We start from the raw sequence: 23,796 nt of genomic DNA on the forward strand, positions 1-23,796 counted from the left end.
GGAAGTATTGGGGTGGACAAGACAGGAAAGACTCGTGGCTGATGGAGAAACTCTACAGACCAGTTTGTCTCTCTTGAGAAGTTTTGTCATCATTTTTGAGTGTGGCTGCACCTTTTACCAGCTTGGTCACCCTGGCTGGGGGCTCAGTGCTGTGCTCCTAAACAGAAGTGTCTGCTCCATGTTTCTTTGTCCTAGCAGTTGTCTTATTCCGTGAAGATGAGGCCAAGTCTTGCCTGGTATGAAGTGATGGCTGCCCTTAACAAGTCGTATGCCATTCTATATCCAATTAAAGTGAGTTTGAAAGAGCATCTCTGAGGTTGGTTTTTGTGTAGTGTCTGCATTAATGTTCTGAAAAGAAGCACCAAGGATCAGGATGGTTTACCTAGACATCCGTGTGGAAGTATTAGGTAAAATACTACACATGAGTATAGGTGTTTCCAGAGGATATTTGCACGTGTCTTGTTGGGAGTTGGACCAATAATTAAGCTAATCTGTGAACAGTATTTCTGTACGTGTTCTTGTCATGTAGAACATCTAAGAGTCATCAATAAGTTCTCTTTCCCTTTTTCTTTCTAAGGTTCCACACTGTCCAGATGGAGCAGGATGTCCTCTCCCACCAGGGATGGTGCCACCTTGGCACAGAACAGTTACTGATTGTATGGTTTTTAGATAGTGAACTTTTCCTTTCTCATTCAGTTAGGTTTGATGTCCTTAGATTTTATAGAGGGTAAAAAGCATTTATCCATATCTTTGCCCTTTGCAAATGAATATCAGAGCCTGACTCTGAAATTATAGTGTTTTGCATTAACTCTGTAAGGAAGCTTAGAAAAACATCAGTCTATTATAATATTTTAACCATCCTATTTTATAAAGTATAGGTTATATGGCAGTGATGGAAGCAATAGCTCATTTGAAAATGCAGGTCTGTGAATGGTATATGTTATCATAGTTTTAGCATTACTTTGGAACTACTGAACTAGTGATTTTATGTGTGCCAAACCTGGTTCCCCTGCTGCCTTTCAGGAGTTTGTGTCAACTCTAATAATCATGCTTGGTGCTGTATGTGATGTTCCTTTTAAAAATCGGTGCAAACTGGCAGTAGAAGTTAATAATCAAGAGGTGGAATGAGCCAACATTAGGGCCCTATATATAGTTTGAAAGCATGATTATCAACACATTTCTGATACTTTAGGGGGAGAAATACCTTTATCAATTTATATAGCAGTAGAATGTGGCTATGGCTTGAAAGTGTCCTCCAATCATTATAGGTTGAAAATTTTAAATTATCAAATCCTTATCTTAGTGGAGAGGTATTTGGGAGGTAATGGGAATTTAACATCATGGGGTTGGTGACTCTGTGCTTACATCAGTGGCTTTTCAGAAATGGTAGCAAGAACCCAGTTAGCCCACAAGCTTTGCTTTATTGTACAATAATTCAGGACACAACTATATCAGATGCTAAGCAAATGTGGGTGCCATGCTCTGGACTTCTCTGTCTCCAGGACCATGGGGTTAGGGAATCTCTATTCTTTGTAAATTTCCTAATCTTTGTAAATTTCCTAACACTGTCTGAGAGCGGAGCTTCTTGTCAGGGTTCAGCACTAGGAAGGACACTCCTGCTTTCTTTGCTGGTTTCTTCCAAACTTCCTCTGTAAAGAGTGAGGTCATGTCTTTAGGACAAGGCACATTTAGTGTCCTGAGAGAGAATGTAGGGATGGAGTGGAATATTAGTGAGGGGAGCTTGAGGCAGTTAAGAGCAGGCAGAGGCCATCAAAGGCAAGGCCTGGCTATTGTTACTAAGTAATGATGCCTCTGTGGAGCTGGGAAGGGTGTTAGAGCTTGTAAGGGTTTGAGCTGGAGCTCAAAAACCAGATAAAGTACAGCTAGAGGGATTGCAGAAGGGTTGTAACTGGTGTGAATAGCAGCCACAGGGCAGATGAAAGCCTGGGCTATCGTCACCACCATGAGTGGATAGGTCGGTAGTGTGCTGCAGATACCATGACTTGGATGTCTGCATCAGGGATGCATTGTGGGGTGTCAGCAGGTGGGCGATGCAGAGCGTGGCTTTATCTTGATGAGCTAGGAATCGGGCCAGAATTTTGAGTACAACAGGATAGTAATGGACAAAGGATGTTCTTAGAATATTTCATGATTCCAGAGAGAGAGAGAGAGAGAGAGGACAATAAAGGTGGAGTTTCCTGAGTCATGGTGACAATGGTTTGATCCTGTTGTCTCATTAATAATAGGGTTGGTATCCTGAAGTGGCCCTAGTCTGAGGAGTCACGGTTGGTAGGGCGTTGCCCTGTTCTACAGCCATGGTGGAGGGAGTGTAGTTGGAAGGGTTAAAACCTTTACGGTGGTGGTGGTGGTGTCTTGGGCATATCACAAAATGGGAAAAAGCTTCATTCATTCCACTATGGTGGGAATAAGTGTATTGTATTCTGACCACAGGATTAATATTCATCAGATGTGGCTATCAGCAGGTGCCTCTATTTCCTTGAGGATTGATAAACTTTATTATTGGCCATGGGATCGGGGACAGCTGCTCCAGGGGATAGCATGGTGGGGGTATATGATATACAACGTCTTCATATGTGTTCTCACCTTTACCCCTCACAAACGCCTTGTGGGGTATGTTGTAATCCTATATTAAAATTGAAGACTGCAGAACACAGAGTTAGCTCTCATGACCAAGGATAGCTAACTTGATACATTTGCCTATTAATTGTGTTGATGTAATCTTTTGCCCTGCTCAAATGTTCATGGATAGCGTGCTGGAGGCCCTGAGGAAAGTCCGGAGTCGGAGGTGAAAGCAGGAGATAAGGGAAGAGCAGTGACAGCTCACTCAGGTCCTTGGAAGGCAGATGACCTGGGAGGAAGGCTGGGTCTAACTAGGCAGTTCTTGGTCCTTGCATGGTTGTCTTGGAGTTTATTAGTTTATTCTTTCATTCCTCCGAGAAGGTATCTGTCCTGTTTACCTCCTGTTACTGCAGCACACAGTAACTGGTCTTTGAGGGGCTGTGTTATATAAGTTTGTAGCCTTAGGAAAGAGCAGAATAAGACAACATGTTCTTCAGCAGTGCCTGCCTCTAGCTGTCTTTTCTTGGTCACACCCTTTGTACCATGAGGGACTCTATTCAGGTGGTTCTTCCTGACTACAGGAACTCTGACTGTGGTGGGGAGAGTCTTGGAGGGTGGTCTTTAGGGGTGAGTGTTGGATATTTGAAATGATAGAAATGAGTCACGTGGTGACAGGCTCAGAGACATAGACCAAGGAATGTGAGTGTGCACTGTTTATTCTAGTACACTGTGCAGCCTGCTCTTTGAGAAGCAGGGTATCTGAAACTTAAAGCAAGTGTGAGCACATGTGCAAATAAAGCCAGCATGAATGGAAGCTAGTGCGCTTCCGTGCAGAGATGTGCAGAGCCACTCACCTTTGGTCTGTGAGGTGAGCATGGCTTTGAGAGTGAATGCCTGCTCCAAGAAGTTCAGGACCTCGTGGAGACACCCAGGCGCCCCATAAGGTTAAGCTGCTTCCTTGAGAAGGATACATACATCTTTGGTCTTCTAGACCCGGAGCAGGCCACCTGAATCATTGAGTGCTTTTCTTGGATTTTGTCACTCATCCATCTCAGTAGATCTGTATGCAGGACCATTACACTCCCCATTTTGGAGCTGAACATACTGACTCAGAGAGACTGAGCACTAGTTTGGGTAACTCGGAAGCAGTCCCGTGCTCTGTCCTTGGGCAGCATTTGTGTTGCTAATACTATCTGTCCTCTGAAGAGGATCATCAGCTTCCACTGACCTAGAGCCATAGGGCCCATCCTTATGTGCAGTGCTTGGGGAAGCCACAGGTCTGTACCCCTGAAACCAATGCTGGGGTGCCAGGATTCATTAGTTCTGCAGGGGTTTTAAGCTTATGACTTTGGGAAGAAATAGGAACAGACAGAAAAAGGTGAGTAAAATCTAGATTATTTGATCTCTGATGATTATTCTTTTTGATTCCACAGCAAAGTCATAGCAAAATATCTTTTTTAAAAAAAAAAAAATTTTTGGCTTTTAGAAGCGTTTTGTATACAATACATTTTGATCATGTTTTCCTCTCCCCCAGACTTACTTCCCCTTAGCCATGCTGCGATGTCGTCTGGCTTCAACTTATACAGGTCTTATACATGCTATTACAGTCTCACTAAGGTCATATGTGCACCAACACTCTGGTATCTGGAAGATGTTGTGTCCTTGGAGAATGTAATGCTTTCTTAACAGAAAACATTATACCATTATACCTTCTAGGAAGCCAGGTAGTGAGGGCTGTGAGAGCTCCCTCCCTCCCCCCTCCCTTGTCCCTCCCTCTCCCCTCCCTCTCTCTCTCCCCCCTCCCTCCCTCCCCCCTCCACCATCCCCCCCCCCCTGTGTGTGTGCAGACCTCTCACAGGACTCATCACTCATAAGATACTGAGAAATGCAGTAATGTAGCCGAGCTGTAGTTAAGATTGTGTTGACTGGTCTTTGAGAGGTTGTGTTACATAAGTTTGTGGCCTTAGGAAAGAGCAGAATAAGGCAACATGCTCTTCAGCAGAGCCTGCCTGTAGCTGTATTTTCTTGGCCACACCCTTTGTACCATAAGAGACTCTATTCAGGTGGTTGTTTCCAACTACAGGAACTCTGACTGTGCTGGGGAGCGTCTTGGAGAGGGTCTTTAGGGGTAAGTGTAGGAGATCTGAAATGACAGAAATGAGTCATTATACTGGGACGAGTTGACTGGACTGGAGCACTAGAGTCTACCGGATTCTACACAACCAATCCATGCCAAACTTGCTTATAGGTGTGGATTGTCTGGGGTCTTGACTACTGTACAGGATGCTCTCTGTCCTAGTTATTCCGGTTGTTACTGTTACTACGGGGGTCTATTTAATGGTACTTGACACATTTCACTTGACTTTCACGAAGCTCATGACTCTTCAGAAAGGCATTTCATTCTCTGCTTTCCAGATGGAGAGTGGCCAATGTACTGACTAATGACAGTACAGGAGGCCAGCCATTATGATTCACATCTGTTTTTTTATAGCACTGGGAAGACTGAGGCAGAAGGGCTGAGTTCAAGGCCAGATTGCCCTACAGAGTGAGTTTCCAGGGCAGTCTGGATTTCAGAGGAAGATCCCATCTCCAAACTAATAAACATCAGATGGATCAAGAGTGATGAAGTAATCACCTTGCTGAGTTATCTGCCTTTGTGCTGGGTTGTGGAGCACCTTGGGGCTGGCTCTAGGGTGGTAGCCTGTATGTGTAGATGGTTGCTGCTTGCTGTGATGAAATCACATCTGCTCACAAAGGAAAGTGACTGCGTTTAAGACTACAGATAGTAATGATCCATTATTTTATATCTGTGTCCTTGAACTGTGCAGCTGGCACCAGGAACAGCTTTTCTAAATGTTATGTAAGCTCCCATATTGTAGCAGCTACATATAGTCATTCATATAAAATATCTGGAGATGGCTCCATCTTTGCTAACTTTCAGTGGGATGTCTGACTCTTTGCCATGTGATCATCTTTCTCCATATGCTTCGATGTCCTCACACCTGGTACCCGACACCTGCAGATGGAGAAATGACTTGGGGGAATGGAGGAGGAAGCTGTAAGGCCTTTTGTGACCTCGCTACTGAAGTTACACAGGATAGCTCTGAATTTTATTGATTACAAACAAATCACTAAGTCCAAACCAGGCCAGGGGGTGTTTCTTGGGGTAGTTACTGTAGAACACCTGTTTTGGAATTTCATGGGGCAATCAGCTGGATTGCCTTTCTCCAAAGCAACTCTGTCAAGACCCTATTGATAATCCATTAATAACTTCCATTAGGGGTCCAAAGAGGAAACTTTTATAACCAAATCCCACTTGTGATGGGACTCACACACGACATTCTGATAATTGTTTTCTCTGTGTACAGAGAACTGCGTATGGTAATATTCTTTACGTGAGTATATGTTGTTTTTGACATAAACATTCTCAAAATGGTGAAAGCTTGTTACTGTTAATAACAAAGGACAACAGAACCTTCAGATATTGAAAAGTGACCAAGTATATCAGTTTGGGACAGTCCGTTTATGCTTGTTACCCGCATGTTGTTCCAAATAGTGTTCATTTTGCTGTAGTTTTTAATGCATTTTACATGCTTCATTCCTGTTGCTTAGAGAAAAGGCAGTTGGCAAGCTTTTGATACGGTCAACACTCTCTGGATAATCAGCAATATGAAAATAGGTATAAAATAGGTATAAAGCCTTTGCAGCTCTGTTTTGTGTGTCCGGCATGAAACAAGAATTGTGTAAAAATACTTCCATGGCAATTAGGTAATTCTTTTCCTGTAGAATTGTTTTTCTGTAAACAAAGTTTTCCTGAATCAAAAAAAAAGTCATGGGATAAGTAATTTGTATAAAATAATATTTCAGTTAAAAAGCAAAACAAAATAGAATAAAATTCAGATACATACAAACAAGAGAAAAGACAAAGGAAGTAAAGACAATCTTTAAAAGCTTTGGGTCAGTAGTGTTGGGGATGGAGCCCAAGACCTCATATATGACAAGAGCCAATGCTCCTATGTAGCTACATCCCTGCACTGCTTGATGTTTGGTCAGTTTGACACTAGCTAGAGATATCTTTGGAGGAAGCTTAGCTAAGAAAAATGCTTCTATCAGATTGCCTGTAGGTGGTAGACATTCTCTTGGTTGATGATTGACGTGAGAGGGCCTTGCCTACTGTAAATGGTGCCATTCCTAGGCAGGTGGTCTAAGAAAGCCAAATGAACAAGCCACGAGAAACCAGTGAGCAGTGCTTCTCCACAGCTTTTGCATCAGTTCCTGTCTCAAGTTCCTACCCCTTACCTCTCTGGATAATGAAACACAAATTGATAAAATAAACCCTTTTTACTTGAGTTGGTTTGGGTTATGGTGATTTATCACAGCAATAGAATCTCTAAATTTGTTTGGATTGCCATTATTTGATCAGTCCTCTTACATCTTAAGGTGAATTTTAAATTTCAGTCATGTCTGTTTGATTGTCTCTGTTTTAGTGGGTTTTGTTTTTGTTTGGTCAGGTTTCTTTGAATATTGTAAAGGCTTAACAAAGAAATGATCCATTTTAACTAATGTTTATGATTTTAAAAACTACTTAGTAATTGGATCATGATTATTTGTAAAGCAATTGTTGCTTTGGATCTATATGTTGCACTTTGGATGTTTCTATCCCGACTAAGCCGAAAATATAGAAGTGAGAGAGAATCTCCAGTGCTGTTGAAATATCCAATGTCCAGTCTTCCTTTACATCTTGTCTTAAACCAAAAGTCGAACTGCTCCCTCACTCACAAAGATAAGCATAAATCCAAAGAAAAAGGGCCCTGAGGTGTATGCATGGCTGTTAAGACCAGGACTGCGAGTTGGGTGAGTACAAATGGCTTCAAGAGTACTCATGGTTAAAGGACCAGTTCTGCTTGAAGTGTAGGACCCAGATACATCCAGTTTAGTTTTGTGAAAGGCTATCTTACAAAATTTGATGTGTGTTTCATCTCCATAGAAATTCAGGTATGCACCTCTGCTCTCCCTCCTCTGTCCAGTGCTCCTGCCAATTTATATGTGGGTGTATGTGTGTAGCATTTTGTGTAACAGGACTCTGTTTTTGTTATGCCCTTTTACTGAACACAATGGTTTTGATATGCACTCTCATGTGGTACTTCTTGGCTTCACACTCTTTATTGACAGGCACTCATCCATGCACGAACTTGTAACAGCTTGTCCAACTATTCTCCAGTTGACAGACGTTTGGATGATTTCCAGATTTCATATTATAGGTACAGCTACTGTGACCATTCACATACAGGCTTCATTTGACACATATTCCTTCCTTTTTGGTGAATACTTGGGAGAGCAAAGGCTGGGGTACATGGTTGATGTGCCTTGAATGTTTTAAAAAACTTCTAGGCTATTATACAGTCCACAACTATGCACAGGAATGATATTTGCTGGGCAGTTCCCCCCTATTTGAATGTGTATGAAACATATTGCATTTTACATGTGTTTTGATTTGAGATGTGATGTATGTTTGGTAGCTTTCTTTGGAAAGACGGCAGCCTTGCTTATAAGGGCACCTCGTTCCCAAGCATGGGCTGTGTGGCAAGTGTGTGAGAGTTAGCCCTCTCCTCCCACATATAGAGTCAAGTATCAGTCTTACTTTGTGGCTCTAATTCTCGAGTGGCTTGATTCCTTGAGCCAAGGTTTCTTCTTTCCAGTTTCTAGCATTCCTTGTGCTGGTCATCTAGCTGATGATTCACACACACTTGACATTAGCCTAGCCTCTGCTCTGCCTGGATTCAGTATTAGATGTTGGTGCCTTGGCTTTTTAGAAGAAAGACATGGTTGTAGTCATGCAGGTTATATGCTGTTGACTCTAGTGAGGGACAGATAGTCAAACCTCAGGGAAGGCCTCTGCTAGGGGAAGTGTGCCAAGGCTTCCTCAGAAGGTTAGTGTACACCTGTGGGGTGGGGGTAGGGGAGTGGCCATGTGCCTGTCAGCAGTCAGGGCAGTTGCTAGAGGAAAGTGCCACTCACATATTAATGGTTAGTGTTATTATTGGTAATTCTGTCCTCCTGAAATGTAAAAAGAGAAGAAAAGGCTGATGGTGAGGAGTGTTACGGGGGAGTAGTCTAGGATGGTAGGGGAGCCCCAGAGGATCAGGCTGGCTGAGGACAAGCTTTAGTTTAGCTTCAGGAAGACAGCCGGCATGCACGCTCCTCAGTGCCCTTTCTCTTTGGATTTATCCTTATCTGTGTGGGTGAAGGAACAGTTCAACTTTTTGCTTAAGACAAGATTTAAAGCAAGACTGAACACAAATCTTTCAATGACGTTGACAGATTTTTATTTTATTTTATTCTAAAACAGGCTCCTTGAACTGTGACATTTTATAATTCACATGATCTCTGCTGGGAAGATCCTAGTGATGGGGGTTGGGGTAGGTGTGTTCTAGTCTGCTTAGTCCCTTGGAACCAATGTGTCCCAGAGATCAATAACCAGATTTCCATGGAAAAGAAATGTTCCTTTGTCTTCTGGTAGTCAACAGCACATGACATATATAACGACATTGTGACCTGGCCTTCTTTCGTGTTGCTGTTTGTGTTTGACTGTGTTTTTTCAGTGTAAGGGTGTGCTTTGAGCAAACATTGCTTCTCCACTTGAGATGGATCTCCAGCCACTCTGAGGTGAGGCCGATGCTGCTCATTCCCAGCCCCTTCTGAATGGGTGCCTCCTAAGACCATGCTCTTTGTTCTGCACTGCTATTTTCTTCTATAGCCCATCTGTTTCGCCAAGGCTTGAATAGGGTCCATATGCAAGGATGGTAATAAAAATAGCAGATCAAGTCAAACAAACAAACAAACAGTGAAGAGAGTGAACACAAAGCAGTGTGCCCTGACTGTCAGTTTTGTCTTAGTATTTCTGACAAGCTGAGCATAAGGGAAACAATAATTTCCATTATTCCAATTATTGAAAGTAGGACAGAAACTTTCCTGGCACTAAAAGGCAATTATTTGCAGTTGTTTGTTTAGGTCGCTGTACTCCCATCCATTCTGTGTCTTGCTGGAAAGGTTTACTCAGAATTTCCAGATTCTATAAGTACACCTACTGTGTGTGGAGTGCAATAAGTGATTAATGGTACAGGGTAAGTGTTTGTGGAACCAAACTTCTACGGGCACAGAGCTCCATTGAGTATCAGAGTCGGGAGCGTGAGACTGCCTGTGTTGAGCTCAGTGGCTGTCATGGTGAAACTTTCAATATAAAAGGCACAGTAACATAACAGGAGCAAGGGACAGAGGCATCTGATGAGATTGGCAAGAAAGTTGGCATTGCATCAAGGGAGGCCAGCAGAAAGAATATTTGGGCAGAATCTCTCATTGAGGCCACACAGCTGTGAGCCCATCAGCAGCCTTGGCCAGAGGCATTGGAAGAACTTGAGTGATCATTGGATTCCATCTTAGAAAACTAGCTCTGGTAGCAGTCAGGGCTGCTGGGAGACAAGGACTTGGGATATGGTAGTGGTGGCATAGAGGGAGGATACAGAGGTTCTGAGTTGACTTAGGAAGGAGGTTGTGAATTGTGGGGAGATTCAGGATGCCTGTCATTGATGGAGCAGAGACCCACTGCAGGTGCAAATTGGGGAAGGAAAAGGACTTTTGAGTTCTGCGTGTTATGACTTGGTGGGTCATGAGCCCATGAGAATAGTTTTAAGACCTCTTTGTAAATGCCTTTGCAAGCGTGATAGTACCACCATATATGCTTGATCTTCTTCAGAGGATAGGGCAGGTCTAGTTCAACCTCACTTCCTCGAGATTCATGCTGAGTCATGAAGCCATCGTTGTGGAGGCCGGCCTAGAGCTGGAGCTGCCAACATCCTGGGCCATAGTGGTTGTCAAAGCAGGTCTGTAATTTCAGCCATCAGTTTGGGGTAAGGATCAAAGTACCAGCTTTCATGTAGACTGAGAATGCAATGGATTTCTGGGGAGCAGGGCCTGTCTGGAGTGCTCAGTAGTGACTGGGTGCCTACAGGGTGTCCATGCTCCTGAAGGACCTTGGAGATCGCCCAGTGGGCCAGAGACTAACTCTGATTAAAGGTTGCTAAAGCCACAGTGGAAACTGACACTATCTGTCTCGTTTTTATCGCCTGTCTATCTGATAGGTCTCACCTTCCTCTTCCCTAAGGATACTGTGACATGGAGGATTAAGAATTTTCCCAGGGCCTGGAAGCTAAGGCAATCTCTCAGTAGGTAAAGGGCTGCTGCACAAATGTGAAGACTTGAGGTTGGATCTCTAGTACCTACGTAGAAAACTGGTCATAGGTGTGTGTACCTGTGACCCATTTGCTGCTAGGGAAGGCAGAATATAAAGAAGAGAACCTCAGGAGCTAGCTGGTTAGCCAGTTAAGCATAATCAGTTAGTTTCATGTACAGTGATAGATCCTGTCTGAAAAAAAGAAAGGGGAGAGGGATAGAGAGAGATACCTGATATCAAGTTCTCACTTCTGCACACGTGCACATACACCTACATTTGCAGCCCACACAAGTTACACACACTACACACACACACACACACACACACACACACACACACACACACACACCACATCCATAACTTTCAGGAAGTCCAGGTAAGTAAGAATTTGAGGTGAAAAGCATGACTCAAAATTAAAAACATATCCTAACTCTTCATTGTTTATCCAAAGTCCACATTGAATGAGGCATCTTACGTTTTTGCTTTATGTCCTATCATGTATTTGACTCAGTTTTCTGCCAGTATAAGCTAAAAACATCATAGACTAAACAACTTAAACACCAAACCTTTATTCTCACAATTTCTGGATGCCATGAAACCCCGGATCACAGTGCCTACATGGTTGGCTCTGATTCCTGGTGATAGCTTTCTTCCTGTCTTAGTTAGGGTTTTGTTGCTGTGAAGAGACATCATGACCATGGTGACTCATATAAAGGAAAACATTTAATTGGGGCTGGCTTACAGTTCAGAGGTTTAGTGGATCATTGTCATGGTGGGAAGCAAGGCAGCATGCAGGCAGACACAGTGCTGGAGAGGTAGCTGAGAATTCTCCGTCTGGATCCACAGGCAGCAGGAAGAGACAGTGAGCCACTAGGCCTGGCTTGAGCTTCTGAAACCTCAAAGCCAACCCCCAGTGGCATACATACTTCTTCCAAAAAGGCCACATCTACTCCAACAAGATCACACCCCCTAATAGTGCCACTCCTTGTGAGCTTATGGGGGGGGGCTTTTCAAATCACCTCAATAATGCTTACAGATGGCATCCTTCTTAATGTCCTGAAGTGAGAGAGATGGAAACACAGACAAAGAGAGACGGAGACAAAAAGCCAGAGAAAGAACCACCCCTCTGGTGTCTGTTATTACAGTGTACTGATCATACTTTTTAGACTCTCCACCCATGGCCTATGCTCCTCCTTAGGCCCTACCTCCAAATATCTTCATCTTGGGCATTAGGTTTCAATAGAGGACTTTGAGAGGAACATAAACATTGACTGTTCATAGTTCAGGTTACAGTGTTGTTACTGCAGTCTGTGAAATCTGTCCTTCTCTTCTGAGATGGAACATGGTGTTCTCCAACTAGCTGTAAGTCTCTGAAGAAACGTGTGTGAAGTGAGGACAGAGAAGGAACAGGTGTAGTCTTAAAAGCACTGTTCCCACATGGATGGCCCCAAACTCTAGATAGCTAAAATAAAAAGCACTGTCGTAGTGTCTGTTTATGGTTCATCCAGTTCTGAACCACAGATGCAGTTGGTACACTTGGAAGAGATGCAGTGACTGTTATGTGCCCTTTTCTATCAAACAAGCTTATATGCACACTCCCTACCTTCATTTCCTCCCGGTTTACCTCTGCCTCTAAACCCCCTTACAATTTCATGCCCCTCCCACAGTTTTAAAACTTACCCCCACTGAGTCTAGTTTGTGATGTCAGTAATACTCAATGGGCCATCCATTGGAGAATGGTAGACTTACCAGGGGCCATATTCTTAAAGAAAACTAGCTCTTTCTGGATGGTCATCAGTAATCAGTAGCTCCTCAATTGGTTTAAGGGGATCCTAAGCTCCTTCCCCCTCCAAGCAGCCATGTTCATTGCTAATTAAGAAGTTTCTACAGACTTGCCTACAGCCTACAATTTTCTCATTTGAGGCTCCCTCCTCTCACATGACTCTATCTTGTTTCTAGTTGATAGAAAGCTAGGCAACATGGTATATTCCTTTGAGCCTTCCCTTACCATTTGTGACTGTGTTTTTTCTTCTCTGTTGCTCAACAGTAGTCTATCATGTGGGTCCACCCCATCACTCATTGGTCCTGTGTTGTGCTGTGCTGTAGAGCCATTGTCAGCATTCTTGCAGGAATGTGTTTGTGTGCACTGTCTAGTGTTGTGTTGCTAGGGTGAATGTGTTTACTCTTGCATTTACCTGATGACTCATAGTTTCATTTCTTTGCCATCCATGCATCTACTTAGTAAAAGAATGTCTAAGTCTTTTGCCTGTTTTTTTTTTTTTTTAAGTAATGGATTTTGAGGTTTCTTTATGTAATGTGAGTCATTCCTAGGCCCTGTATTTGATTTGTCTTCCCAGTCTATATTTGTATTTTCATTTTTAAAATTATTGTTTTCCAAAGAATAGAAGTTTTAACTGAAGACATTTGTTTCCTTTGAACTTTATGTCTTCGCCATATGTAGGTACCATGCCTAAGAACTCTTGCCTACTCCTAAACCGGAAGATATTGTTTTATGCTTCCTTATATGCATCTCATTTTGTGATTTTTTTTTTAGATAAGATGTGGGATTTGGGTCAAAATTCTGTTCCTTCTCTACTTTCTCTTCCTTTTAACATAGGGTCCAGCCATTCTATCACCACTGTTTGAAAAGACCGTTTGTGTTTGTTTGATTGATTTTGCATAATTCCTTCATACTTTTGTCAAAAAAATCACCTGGCCATATTTGTGTGGATCTATTTCTTGATTAATTTGTTTAATGACTCATAGCTGTTCCTCACAAGTGCTATACTGCTTAAATGTTACAACTTCATAGTGGTGATTAAAATGGTGTAGTCTAATACCCTGAGCAGTCTTGGTTTTTCAAAACCATTTTGACTAGTTTTCCTTTGCTTCTCCATACAGATTATTAAAGAAGTTTATCCATAGCTACAAAATCATCAAATTGACAATGTCTGCAATTATGCGAACTCTGTAAAGCAATTTCAGTCTCCCAATCCATGAATATCTGCCACAAGTTTTCTAAGTCCCCTCCATTTCTCCCACCAGCATGGTCTGTCAATTTTATCAGTGCTCAGGTGGGTTATACCTAAACATTTTTTCTTTAGGAACCGAAAGTATAAGTGATATTTTAAAATTCGAGTTTGAAATTGTTGATTGACAGTCTAGGAATTTAATTGATTTTGCATGTCAACCTTGTTCTGTTCCTTTGCTAAATTTATTTATTCTTTGGGCTTATATTATTTGAAGGTTCTTTGGAATTTATATGACTGGCTAGAAAACAGGCATGGCTTCACGTCCCTGGTCTAGCCTTTATTGCTTTTAAATCTTCCTGCTTCCTATTGCCCAGTGTTTAGGTTGAGTAAGAGTACTGACAGTGTTATCTTTATCTTGTTCCTTAATCTTAGTGGGAAAACATTTAGTCTTTTAACAACAACAACAACAACAACAACAAAAATACAGCTGTAGATGCTTTATAGATGTCTTTTTAAATTTTTTTATTTATTTTTATTTTATGTGCATTGGTGTTTTGCCATTGGTATATCGGGGTTCCCTGAAACTGTTGTCACAGACAGCTGTGGCCTGCCATGTGGGTGATGGGAATTGAACCTGGGTCCTCTGGAAGAGCAGTCAGAGCTCTTCACCACTGAGCCATCTCTTCAGCCCATTATAGATGTCTTTTTAAAGACTAAGGGTGTTCTATTTTCTTCTTTATTTGTTGACATTGAAATACATGTTTTGTTTTAATTTGGTTTTCTTCAACTGATGTATAATCAGTTACATTAATCAAGTCTCAATGAACCAGCTAATTCCATAGTGTTCCAACTATAAATTCATAGTTGCTTGTTACTGTTAATGTTGGCAGGGTTTGAACTCAGGGCCATATGCATGTTAAGCATGTGACTCGCCACTGAACAGCTTTCTCCATAGAAAAACCAAAGTTTTAGGTAAATATCTTTAGGTTATCTATCTCCAATTTTTTTCTTTTATTTCTGGTGGTTCTTTATTTACTTTAGGAAACCTTAAAATTCTGTGAATTTACTAATATGGAAAATATATAAGCTTTTTTACTTAGATTAGTATTTTACGATTTGAATGGAATATAACATACAGGTCAAGCATTTCTAATCCCAAACCCTGAAATCTGAAATTCTATAAGATATAAAACACTTTGAGCTAAACAGTATTCTAAGAATGTATAAATATTTCAGAATCCCCCAAACCTCAGAAATCCAAAGCCCTGCTGGTGGCAATCATTTCTATAAGGAGTGCTCAGCTTGTCTACTCACACAGTGTCGTCTGAACCTTGTGCTCTATGCACGTTATCAAGAACTGAAGTCAAGAATACACATAGTCTATGGGATTTAATATGTTACCAGGTCTCTTTGCTTCTTTATGAGCCACATTTATTGCCATGTTTCTGTCATATCTGAAGAGTTTGATGTAACAATTCTAGAACAGTTTTATTGGCAATAAATTGCTTTCATCTGCTTTTATTTGAGAATGTCTTTTTTTCCCCTAATGTATATGTTGGGAAAAAACATATAAGGAATGTATTGCTATGTTTTTCATTGATGTGGCCAAAATTGCTCTTATAAGCAGCTTAAGGAGGGTTTTACTTTAGTTATGGTTTCTGAGGAGTCAGTCTGTGACTGACTATGTGTGTTTTGATAGAACATGGTATCAACAAGAGCTTCTTCACCTGGTTGTAGACAGGAAGCAGCAGAGACATGAAAGAGCCCAAAACAAGAGACCCCCAAAGACTGGACCCAGTAATATCCTTCATCCAGAAGGCCTCACCTCCTTAAGTTTCCAGAACCTTTCCAAAGTCATGAAGTGAGCTGAGGTCCAAGTATTTAACATGGGAACCTATGGGGGAGATCATACATTCATTTTAAACCACAGCCAGGATATTTTCACCATATGTACAAATTCTCTTGCATGACTTCATCTCTTCCTAGGCATTGTTTCTGTTGTGCAGTTTGCTCTTCGGATGCCTTTCTTTGTCTTCGGTTTTAAGTTAACTTAGATTGTGATGTCCAAGAGTGTGCAGTGTCCTCACTCTGCATAGGATTTGTTGAATTTCGTGAATATGTAGGTTTGTGTCTTTTGCCAACTTTGGGGAGTTTTCCGCCATTAACTCTTGAAACATTCACTTTATCTTTTCTTTCTAGAATCCCATTGACATGAAACTTAGATCTCTTGGTACCATTCAGTAGGTTCCCAAGCCTTCACTTTTGACAGATATTTCTCTGACACTCAGATCAGATAATTCCACTGACATATACTTAGGTTTGGTGATTCTGCCGAGGACCTGGCCCATTGAGTTGTGTATTTAACTAATTGCATGTTCTCATCCCTCCTTTTCTTCTCTTTCTACCAGGTCTGGGGGAGGGCAGGTGGTGGGTGTGTGGTACTTCTCCAGATGTCCTTGTTCCAGCCTCACCTGCCCCAGGTTTCACGCTGTGCTGAGTCCAGGACTGGGAAAAGAAGTGGCAAACTCAGCTGGTGGTACTTTGAGTTCTGAATTTTATTCTCAGTTCATCTACGGTTGTTCATTTTTCCCCAGCTCATGTAGTGGCTCTGTACCCTGAGCGGCTTCTATAGCTGCACTGAACAAGTAGTACATTCCTTGTATTTGAGCCACTCACTCTTCTATTTCTTTGGAAATTCATGTGCCATTCATTTCCAGACAATGAAACTTTATTCATCACTAAGAGGAAATAATGAGTCAAGCTAGGACAGAACATGAGGGGCTGTTAACTGTGTGTATTACTGAACTAAAGACATCAGCCTCAAAAAGCTACAGACTGTATTCTTCCAACTGACTTCTGGAAAGGAGAAGATAATGAAGAACGTAAAAAAGATTGGAGGGCGGGGATCCCAGGATTAAGGAGATGGAAAGTGGACAAGCTTGCACCTTACAAGGAATTTGTAGGACAATAAAATCACTCGTAGGACACTAATGGTGATTTGTGCCCTTGCCCCTTTGTTTGCTGTACAGCCTACTGAATGTCCAGCACTGAGAGTGAAATGTAGTGGTCCCATAGTTGATGGTAATAGTGATGTCTGTTATAGTGTTCCAGTTTTAACAATGCAGGACTATGAAGGAGAGTGTCAATGGTGGGAAAGACTGTGCATGTGTGAGGGAAGCGAGTATTTGTGACCTCTGCACCTCTTTTCTAAATGCATTGCAAACCTAAAACTACTAAATCATTTATGTTTATTTAAAAATTAATATGTACATCAAAGATTGCATAGTAAAACAATTGGAATGCCTAGGAATTGTAGTTGAAATCTTCAGTTCATTTGCTTTAAAGCACATTAAATTTATCCAAAAAAAAAAAAAAAGAAGTACGTGTTTTTGGAAGCATAATGTAGCCTGTCCCCTTTCCTCTTCAACTGCCACGATATGACTGTGGGCTGCTTTTATGTGTCTTATTGGAATTACCAGAATCTAACAGATAATTTTGAACATGCTAGATCTTCCTGGTAAATTGAAAGTGTGTATAATGCCTTTTTCAGAACTTTGCCACATGCTGCCCTGGTGAATCACTGGGTTATAAGAGCTAAGACAGTGTATTCATCTCACACTGCTGGGCTGGCACACAGGGTGGGGCTTGGTAGTAATTTGAGAATGATAACAGCTGTACCATTCCTTATAGGACACAAGTGTCTCTGAGGAGAGCGTTTCCCTGTCGCCTGCCCTGAGGCTGCGTGGGCGCTGCAATTAGTCATCACACACAGCCCTGGGACAGTCACAGGGCGTGCAGTAGCCGTGTAGAGGCTGTAATGACCACTTCTTTCCAAATTGAAATCTCAAAAAAAAAAAAAAAAACAAACAAACCAAACCAAACCAAAACAAACAAACAAACAAAATCTAAACAAAGCCAGACAGCGCACATTAAGAGACAGGCTCGCCATTCCCATCCCTGTTCTCTATTGTCATTTTCACATTGTTATTATAGTTTTGTTGTTGGCTTGTGGGTTGGGTTTTTTCTGTTTTTTTGCTTTTGGGAAAGATGAATCATGAAGAGGCTGTAACCCACTGACTTGGGAGGTGAGAGTCAGGGATTTGTCTAAATATAACCCTGCTGTCTCTAGTGCCAGAGAAGGGGCCATGGAGTGACTGTACACTGGTGCTCTGTCCCCTGGCCTGGGAGGAGGCTCACCCACCCTCCCTTGCCTGCCTGTTTCTTGGTTCTACTCATCTGATCAGATATGGCCCTTTCGGTGGGCATGTATGAGTCTGTACCTGTGGAATTCCTACATTTCTTTATCATTAGATCAGAAATTTGTGTTCTTGTATTTAAATACTCTAGGCTGCTGCTGTTTTAGTACAGTTAGGATTATCAGACATGTTCTTTTTCTGGTGCAGTTCAGAGATGTGTGCTGAACTGAACTGCCTGCATCACAGACACAGCTTCTTCACTTCCTGCATGCTAAGAGGGGACCCTAGAATATTGCCGAGACTTGAGGATGCATTTGAGAGCCCATGCTGGGCTGGATTCCCTGTTTCCCCATCTGAAGTTAGTATTGATCATTCTCTGCATGTTGCCTCCTTAGTGACTGCAGTGCAATTTTCTGCAACAGCCTTCCCTTTTTGTTGAAAAAAAAATTTCATACAATATGTTCAGATCATGCTTTTTTCCTCTCTCAACTCCTCCCAGATTCTCCCTGCATCCATATCTGCCCAGTTCTACTCACTTTCTCTCTCTCTTTAAAGAATAAACAATATACACACATACACAATCAGAAACCAGAATATACAAACAATAGACCAATAAGATAAAAATAAGCCCTAACAAAGCTATATGAGATAGAATGTCGTGGTTTGAAAAAAAAATGCCCCCCTCAAAGGAGTTGCAATATTAGGAGGTATGACTTTGTTGGAGTAGGTGTGTGTGGTCTTGTTGGAGGAAGTGTGTCACTGTGGAGTGGGCTTTGAGGTCTCCTATGCTACAGCTATGCTCAGTGACTCAGTTTACTTACTGTGGCCTACGGATCAAGACATAGAATTCTTCAGCTCCTTCTTCAGCACCATCTGCCTGCATGCCACCATGTCCCACCATGATGATAATGGACTTAAACCTTGAAACCATAAGTCACTCAAATGTTTTCCTTTATAAGAGTTGCCATGGTCACGGTGTCTCTTCACAGCAATGAAAACCATAACTAAGACAATATACTGTGTGTTGGCCATATACTTCTGGGCCTGAACCCTTACCTGAAGTGTTGTGAATATATTCAGTGAGACTCTATTGGATAAGACTAATTTTTCTTTTGCAAATGGGTACCAGTTTCAGATAGCTTCTTAGTTATGGTGCAAGCCTGTGTACACAAGCCTGAGTTATGATCTTCCTACCTGCATTTGGCCTTCAGAACTTTGCAGGAGATAGGATGTTCTGTTCCAATAGCCTTGTTTCCGTTCTACTGTGTTGATTATCAGTGGTTAGATACAGTAGGCACCTGAGGAATATTAGCCATGACTACAGAATCTCATTGTAATTAAGAACGACCAACTCATGAGAATAAAACACATGCACACACACACGCACACACACATACATATATATCAACAATTATTATTTTACCTAGAGAAAAATGAGAAAAAACAACATACCACCATACAGTTAAAATTTTAAAATGTGCCTAAAACTTCTTCTTTGGAAGATAATTAAATTGCTTCAAATCAAGCATAATTAAGACAGATGGCAGAGAGGACTGAGGCCAAAGCTGGTATGGAGCGCTAACGGGAGTGCTAAAAAGTGGTCTGAAGGGAGAGGTTTGCAAGGTTCTTGTGCACATGAGTATGTTGAAAACAAAAATTATATTTGTGGATCAACAATCTAATTTCCATTTTCTTGCTTTGTATTTTTAGAATAATATCAAATTTTTGGGAAGTTGTGTGACTCAGGAATCTTAAACAGAGTCAGGCAGTGGTGGCATATACCTTTAATCCCAGCACTCACGAGGCAGAGACAGGTAGATCTCTGAGTTCAAGGCCAGCCTGGTCTATAGAATGAGTTCTAGGATAGCCAGGGCTACACAGAGAAACCCTTTCTCAAAGAGAGAGAGAGAGAGACAGAGAGAGAGAATCTTGATGCACTCTCCCTACATATATTCCTGCTGTTCACGTGGATATAATGTTCTCTGTTCCTCTCTCTTCTGCTCCTCATTGCACATGAATCGGTTCACGTGTGTAACACATGCACACATACTCTCTTTTATCTCAGAGCATGATATACTAATTCAAGAGCTCACCCTTATGTCTCAGTCTAACACTGTCCCTCCTAGCCTTCCCACACTCCATATTTATAACTCATTCCCTGGCACTGAGATGACTGGCTCCCAGTCCTTTCCATATAATTACATAGTTATCTCAGTCCCCTGTACGTGTTTAGCCCCTTAGCCAGACCTACCTTCCCTTTAACCTCTAACCCAATGCTCCTCAAAGAAAGGAGAACAGAGGTATGAAGGGAGGAGGTTCCTCTAGGAGAAGGCTGCTTTCTTGCCCCAAACAGTGATTGTACTGATATGTGAAAGTTCTACAGAGTTTTGAAAATGTGCTTTGTAACATTGGGCTTTTGATCGGTAGAAATCTTATATTCTGTTTTTCATAATTAAACCACTGATGATTTTGTTGATCTCTGTACCTTACATTGCCATGCAACCCATACTGATATGGGAAAGTTCTACAGAGTTTTGAAAATGTGCTTTGGAACATTGGGCTTTTGATGGGTAGAAATCTTATATTCTGTTTTTCATAATTAAACCACTGATGATTTTGTTGATCTCTGTACCTTACATTGCCATGCAACCCATACATATATTCCCAATGTTTTAGATATAAAAACATCTGGATAAGTAGAGGCCAGAGACACATCATTATCAATTACTCACCCCCTCTCATAAGCAGCTTCCCTAGGGCAGAAAACCTCTTACAGAATTCTTGCTCTTGATGTTATCTGTAGAAAATGTAGAGAAGGCAGATCCTTGTGCCCCCATAGAGCTGCCGGATGGGGAGTGACTGTGTGCAGATATCTGCTGGCATACCCACAGATAGACAAATCTGGGCTCACAATTAAGACTCAGTGCTGCCAAGTTAAATATCATTGCATCATTCAAACAGTGGAAAAGTTCAGGGGTAGGGTCTGTTCTTGGCTGACTGACCCCAGCTTTTTAAGAGCACAACTGACACTTTTGGATTCAGCATGACATGGACTTGGACTCCAGAGCATCTATGGCCTTTATAGAAGCAGTAGGCTTGTATTCCTGGGCCTTGACAATAGTATCTCACCCTAGATTGAGAGGGAATCCATGCTGGGGGTCCTGTTGCCTGGCTGCTGCCTTTGTACAGGCTGGTGACAGGCCAGAACCAGGAGGGCATGAACAATATCTACCTCAGGGTCTCCATGTGTGCTCATTGGAGGTTCAGGTCATTCCTTCCCTTTGGTTTCCTATGCTGGTATCTCATAACTCTCACTGGTCAATTCCTATTGGCATATGTATAAGCAATGGCTTCAGATGACTCCTCTCCCCGCTGTGGTGCAATCCAAGTTCTTCCTTGGGCATTGGGCCCAGGTGCACTTAGGCTTGGCTGACATGTGTCCAGCCTTCCCCTCCTTTTTGCCAACGGTGACCTGAAATTTTCCCTCCCTGCTCTGGAGGCATCTTCCTTCCTAACTACCTACGCCCTTGCTCAGCCCATTTGAACTCTAGCCTCTATGCTCATTCTCAGGCTCCACCCCAGCCTTTAGGACAGTATGTACTCCTGGGGCCTCCTTGCCCTGTGTGGTCTCTGGCCTTCTGCTGGTATTCTTTGAAGTCTTCTGACAAAACAAGAAGAGTCATTGCTGGCAAGGTTGCTGAGAAAGTCCAGCATGAACTATCCCTGAAGTCAAGCCAGACTATCTGTGGCTGAGTGTATGACATCACCAGGCAGGGGCCACCCTGACCCAGCCGCTACCATGGGTAGTACCTCCTTTCCCAGAAGTTTGGGTCATCCTCGCCATTCCCATAGGATTCAGAGCCCAGAATTGTCTAGAAGTTGTAGCTAGTCAAGGAGTTCCATTCCTCATGTTCTCCAAAACAAAACCTTGATGGGGTCAGAGACCTTCTTGCATAGGCTCAGAGGATGTGCAGGGGCTGAGTACCAATGGAGATTCCTCTCTTACTCTAACAAAAAGGTACTGAATGGCCTTGAAGCCTGTTTTTATAGTAGATTCTCCAAAGTGTACTTTTTATTTGGAGAAACCAAAGATTAATTTGTAGAGCAAAGAATGGGAGCTGATAGTTACCCAAGAGGGAGTAAAGAGGATAATTTCTTCTGTATTAAATTAGACACTTCCGATCTCACCTGGAAGGTTAGAGGAAGAGGGAAAGAGGTGAAGAACAGGGCTGCAGTGTTTGTCAGACTTTGAGAAGAGGTTTGGGTTCCCACTGAGAGGACGAAGCTGAGGTTGCTAGCATTCTCAGGAGCCATGGGTGATTGCATTTGTGCCCTTGCACAGCCAGGTGGGATGGTACAGTTTCTTCTGAGCACTAGCCACTGACCATGGCGTCCGTGTCTATGGTTGCTTGGTGCCCTGGGCATCTGTAATTTTGTGCCACTCACTGACCATGGGGTCCGTGTCTGTAGTTACCTGGTGCCCTGGGCATCTGTAATTTTGTGCCACTCACTGACCATGGGGTCCGTGTCTGTGGTTGCCTGGTGCCCTGGGCATCTGTATCTTTGGAAAGTTTCTCAGTGACTCTAATAGATGCCGAGGCTGAAGACACTTGTGTTCATTTCACAGTGGCTCTCGAACCAGTCTGCATTGTGTGGCAGGCATACTTGGATATCTTTTTCTTTGTGTGTTTCCTGTATAAAGTCCTTTCTCCATTCTTGAAGGTACCTCTTGCTGTGGTGGGGTCTTATCCTCAGCCTCTCTTCCCTGGTCAATGTGCTCTATAAAGGATTCTGGCCTCTTGGACTGCAGAGGCCAGAATCCTTGAACAGTACATAATCTCTCTAGTTGGAGAGCAGGGCCAGAACTCTCCATATGATGACCCTATGTGGGCGGCTCCTGCCAGATATGGAAGCAGGAGTGTGCTAAATGTGAAAAAAAAAAAAAAAGAAAAGAAAAAAAGCTAGATGGTGAAATGTTTGTTGCTTTGGTTTTATATATACATAATGTCCCAAGGAGTCTACCCTTCAGGCAGGGAAGGGAACTCCCCAGGGGAACTTCCTGGCCCTTCCTTCCTCCCCAGGGGAAGTAGCCCTCACGCCCCCTCTCTTTGTGAGCTGCCTCTGCTGTTGCTCTCAAGTGTCTGGCAGGGTGTAGTCATCTCTGTAACTATTCCAGCTGTTTACCTGTCCTGTCAACCCTGTCTCTGCCATTCTCTCTCTTTAGCCCTGTGCACATCTCTTCTCATGGTTCAGGCCCTGATGAGATGGACTCTCAGGCAGCCAGGAGCTCAAGCCGGATTGTTTATATTTTAAGTTGTTGTCGCCATGGGTGTTTCTCCTTTCAGAGTCTCATAAGGAGCATGCAGACCTTCAAATCAAATCAAATTATTGGTGTCAGAGAAGAATTCTTTTTATTAACAATGTGTCAAAACACTGCCTTGCATTTCAACATATGACTAAATAACAGAGATTTAAACTAGTGTTTTCTAAAATGACTCTGATGTTGGAGGCAGGGAGTTCCTGAACTTGGAATTCTTACAGGAACGTTATTTACTTTTAGCGGTCCTCCTCTGCTGTTCAATACAGAGATTGTGTTGAGCCTGTGCAGAGAAGCCTGCCGAGGGATAGATTTCAGTGGGGCTTTGTAGGTTGAGCTTTCCAGAGTAAGTCACCATGCAGATGTAAGAGTCCTCTACATGTAAGTGTATTTGGCACCAGACACCCCCTCTTTGTGGCTTATTTCTGTCCTTCTTTCCCAGATAATTAATGGTCTCAACTTGGATCCTTTGTTTGAAAGCAAAAAAGTAAGAAGTGGAAG

The 23,796-nt window shown here is 42.4% G+C and overlaps 1 protein-coding gene across 2 annotated transcripts in view; it reads left to right on the forward strand.

Annotated features, from left to right (window-relative positions):
* The window catches only part of Cobl (cordon-bleu WH2 repeat protein), a 229,385-nt gene that overhangs the window by 12,264 nt on the left and 193,325 nt on the right, over positions 1 to 23,796 (forward strand). Inside the window, exon 1 of one of the 2 annotated variants that reach the window (XM_057771911.1) lies at positions 13,830 to 13,884. The exons of the other annotated variant lie outside the window; for it this stretch is intronic. The gene's annotated coding sequence lies outside the window, so the exon portion shown is untranslated. Of the gene's footprint in view, positions 1 to 13,829; positions 13,885 to 23,796 lie in introns of those variants that run through there. 2 annotated transcript variants of the gene reach the window in all.

This window comes from Chionomys nivalis, chromosome 6, assembly GCF_950005125.1.
Source record: "Chionomys nivalis chromosome 6, mChiNiv1.1, whole genome shotgun sequence".
Taxonomy (NCBI): domain Eukaryota; kingdom Metazoa; phylum Chordata; class Mammalia; order Rodentia; family Cricetidae; genus Chionomys; species Chionomys nivalis.